Below are 4,799 nucleotides of genomic sequence, written 5' to 3'. Positions count from 1 at the left end.
GCCAATGCTAGGAGCAAAGCCAGAGATTCCTGGCTAGGGAGTCTTGCCCCTACACTTAGAGTCAGACCAGTCACCATATTTTGGACCAGGAAGGAATTTTACCCAGTGGTCAGATTGGTATGAACTGTGGGGGGTTTTCCCTTCCTCTGTAGTGGAGGACATGACCCTTTGCTGAGGACCTCTTAAGTGTACATTGACAACAATTCACAGAAGCAGGACATTGGCTGCTGTGGTTCTCCTGCTTTACCTGGGGTAAGTTAGGGTGTTCAGACTGTGTTGTGTCAGGGTTGAGGGTAGTCTTATGTAATGTTTAGACTATGGTTGTATGGGATGGTTTGGATAAGAATAATCCTGCCTCAGGCAGGGAGTTGAAGCAGATGACCTCTAGAGATCCCTTTCAGCCCTACTTCTCTATGACTTTATGAGATAACACCGAATGATCAACACCATTTCCTGTAGAACCTACAACAATTGTTTATCCCGTTCTTCTCTAGTTTTAATTTCAGCAAACGTAGAATGTGACCTATAGATGCATCTTCCCTTCATTTGGGTAAACTAGTCTGTTTAAATACATCCTCATCCCAGTTGGCTTAAATACCTTAGTCCTCTGTAACTTTTCTAATTTTTAATCCAATATTTTCTCCATGATATCAGTCCATTGTATTTAAACAGAGACTCAATTATCATTTCAGAAAGTTTTATGAAGGGTGTGTTGGTTTGGGTTTTTTGTGTGAAGATCATCTGACATCAGAAGTGGCTAATAGCAACCTTTATTGACTTCTGATGTCAATGGGAGTTTTAAAAATGGACTCTTAGTGGAAGAAGTCAAAGCAAATTAATTGTCAATGAAAGTGATGTGTACAGTCATGTTGTTTAGTTAGCACGCAGTCGTCTCATTCATTTAAAAAGCAGTCTGATGTCAGAGATGAATGCAAACACTGGTAACTGCTCTGAAATAAAACAAAAGACATTAACTGTACCCAACAGAATCAGATAACTGGCTGTTTACCCATGCTGTTTGTTTAACAGATTTTACCTGGTCAGAAATCAGTCTGGAAAACAGCATTTAGCAATGGCTTACATAAAGGTTGGACTAGTATCCTGTCTCCAGTAGTGACCTACTCATATATTAGTATATTTTTATATTTGAGGCACCCAGCTAGTTTCATATTACTTTATAAGGTAGGAACCTCTATCAGGAAGCTCACATTATAAAAGTGCCCATTCTCCCCATTTAAAAAAGAATTAAAGATAATAATTTTTAAAAACACGCAGTACTCTGCTAGCCCGGTTCAACATTACATATGCTTTATCTAGGTGGCATATTTTTCTGTTCTTGTTATCCCTTCCCATCCTCGTCAAGTGCTCCAAAGCTCATTTCATTTACAACCCACATAACTTGACTTGGGAGAGAGCAAAATACAGCAACTGCTTAATTTGTTGGACGTTTGTTGTTGTTGGGGTTTTTTTTGCATCCTCTTATAAATGAGACTGGGTTGGCTATGTACATGCCAGTTGGCTCCTGCCATAAGTTTTCATATTTCCTGAATGCATTTAGCCTTTTTCTATATTTTCTCAAATCAAATATAAGCAATGTTATGCATTTCTCCATATGTTAACCTGGAAACAGCCACTATTTCCACAGCCACTGTTAGAAAATTAGAGTTGGAAGAGACCTCAGGAGGTCACTTAGTCCAACTCCCTGCTCAAAGCAGGAACACCCTCAACTAAATTATTCCAGCCAGGCTTTGTCAAACTGGGCCTTAAAAACCTCCAAGGACGGAGATTTCACCATCTCCCTAGGTAACCCATTCAAGTACTGACTTGGACTTAAAGTCACGCGTGACAATAACTAGACAGGAAAAATGTTCATGCTTCCTAAGCAACCCAAAGTTCAATCTGTTCCTATCCAAAGCTTTATTGGCAAGACCAGGCTTTTGCACAAGATTCATAGCATGTCCTGGTTGCACCTGAGCAAGAAACATTGCAAAATCAACTTGATCCAGATCAAATCAGAGAGTGCAGAGCTAAGCGAAGATATTAAAGACAAAATTTGAGCATTTTTTCAAACTTTAAGAAGGGCCTTTTTCTAATATTGGATAAATGTTCATATCAGATCTTTAGCTAAGCCATTTCCCTCATCCTTAATCCCTGACTATTCTGCTCTATTATTGCAACAAGGGTGGTTTAATTTTATGTATATGTGCTGGAATGCAGTTATGCAACCTGACCTTTGTTCTGCATGTTCCTTAATTTTTTCCAACTCTGTATGTACCAGTGTCTTATTTCTTTACACTGGCCAGAGAGAGACAGCGAAGTTTTATTTCTACCTGACTAAATTTAGGTTTTTTGCTACTGTCAGTGTAATTCTACTCTCCTAGAACATTAGATTCATTTTCCCACAAAGGAACAGCAAATTTCTATCTGAGATGTTCTGAAAGACATGTTCTATACATAATAGGTAAACTCTTCCCCCCCTTTCTCTTAAAATAGAGAAACTTCTCATTTTAAAAAGTTATTTCAGATGTTGGATTAATAGTCCTGTCCTCTTTTAGCTACAGGATATATACGCACAAAAATCTTTCTATGAAGTTAATTATGTTTTTGGTCAGTGTTTGCTTTAAAGAACTGCCACAGTTTTTCAGAAAGATGCAATGCTATAAAAATGCTATAAAAAATAAAAATAGGTCAGATTCCTCTGGAGAAGTACAGCCTGGGTTGTTGGCTGGAGGTCAAACTTCTTGTTTTACTACATCTTCCAGATCTCCACCTATTCACATGTCAAAGATGTAATGGTTGCCTATGCCAAGCATAAGGAAGCAATTAGCGGGCATTCTGAGACAAGTTCTCAAACAAGAGGCAGTATCCATTCAAGAGAGTGTGCCAAAGTGTCCCCATGCAGGTAATTACTGGAATTGTCAGTGCAAAAAGGATATAAAGAGATTTAGACAGCTATTCTGATGATACAATTTCAGGCATATTTTTTGCCTATAGAGCTTGGGTTGGGCCCTGAAGAATTGACCATTACAGTTCAACAGAAGGACTATAACAAGACCCTGAAAATGACAAGAAATCTTTCTGCTACAAGATCAGAAGAGTTAAACTTGAAAGAGGAATAAGAATATTCTCTGATTGTTTGCAAAGTATGGTGTCCATATTTTGAACAAGTGCTTTGAGAATAAAGCCAAATCGAGTCAGAATAAAAAATAAACTCAGATTATGCCACTCAGAAGTAGAAAGATCATACTTACTAATAATATGTGGTGTCTCCTCATCTTAACAATTCTAAAACTCTGCAGAACTTTCAAGCCTAGTGCACTATGGCTAACAGTCTTGCACATCCACATGATAAGTTACATAGAGGAAGGAAAAACTTAATGATACTCAATTTTCATATCACAAAAATATTACAATAAATATATTAAAATAATCCAGACAGCTGCTCTGTTTCTATTACAAATTTCTCTATTTATTGCAATACCATGAGCTGCTAATTCACAAAGAAGTTTGTTAAAGCCCATTAAGCACCTCACTGCTTCTTTAAGATCCTAACTACCTTGGCAAATCTAGCTCCAAATCATTAAAAATTCCTCTCACAAGAACTTTGATCTTGTCTAGATTTTGTCACCCTCTACTTTCCATTCCAGTCCACTTGTAGTCCAAGATCTTTACTCATGGCCTTTTAAGTTACATTGTAAAAAGTCTTAAAGGACAATGGCTGGGTTTTATGCCTCTACAAATAACAAGCTTTGTGCAATTATGCCTTTAAAAAAAGTAAGTCTCAATTTACTACCAGAGGTGGCCTCAATTATGAAATACCCTTGAGTGTGCAAAAGTAATCTGTTGCTATGTGGTATGTAAGTCTTAAGAAAGCCACTTGTGTAAAAAATGATTTGATGTAGATATGTGGTTTTTATCGCTAAGCTACCGGGACAGGGAGGATTCAGGGGAGGTGCAGCGGCACTGTCAACACCCCACCTTTTGTTCACTGCACAAAGTGCAGAACCTTCTCACCAGCATGCCAGCACCTAGGAACATAAGAAGTGCCATACAAGTTCCTGCTGGGATCCCCTCTTTTCCCCTTTTCCCATCTTTTTCCCTGCTGCTGAATTTGGGGTGGGGGCAAGGGGAGGAAAGGGGAAGAGCAAACAGCAGTGGTGCTCACTCCCTGGTCTCCAGAGCTGCTTTCAAGCAGGGGCAGCAACCAACCAGTTAGCCCAGACAGCTCAGAACACATGCAAGCTCTGGCAGAAGCAACACTGACATGCCAGTGTCACAGGATCACAGTGAGGGGTTGCATATGCATAGTGAGCTCTTTTCTCTGCACTTGCACCATGCAGCTGCAGAGAGTGTGGTTGCACCCCTGTCACCACAATTCTGGGCCCACCTATTTACCTGGAATATTATATACCAATTAATTGCTTAGGCTGCCTTTCTGAGTCTTCTCTGAAAAAAATATGCAGCTTAAAAAAATCCTTTGTGGCCAGGAACGTGGCCAGGAGTGCAAACATTTACCAATTATGAGCCAAATCTAGAATTATCTAGTTCCCAGGAAGAGATTTGAATAAGTCCTTCAAATGAAATTCTACAGGCAATTTAAGGGAGGCAATAAAAATCACATCTATAATGAGACAAAAGCCAGGATAATGGGCTTAGTGTTTCTCACTCCAGTAAGAAACAACACTGGATAGTTAATGACTATCAATAATCAAACTTATAAGTCAAAATTGACTCAAGCAGTTCTAAGGAGGTGATACTCCCCTTCTATGTGGCACTGGTCAGGCCGCAGCTGGAGTACT

This window comes from Crocodylus porosus, unplaced genomic scaffold, assembly GCF_001723895.1.
Source record: "Crocodylus porosus isolate Cpor-Errol unplaced genomic scaffold, CroPor_comp1, whole genome shotgun sequence".
NCBI lineage: Eukaryota > Metazoa > Chordata > Crocodylia > Crocodylidae > Crocodylus > Crocodylus porosus.
The sequence above is the reverse complement of the archived record's forward strand: the minus strand, read 5'-3'. Positions refer to the sequence as shown.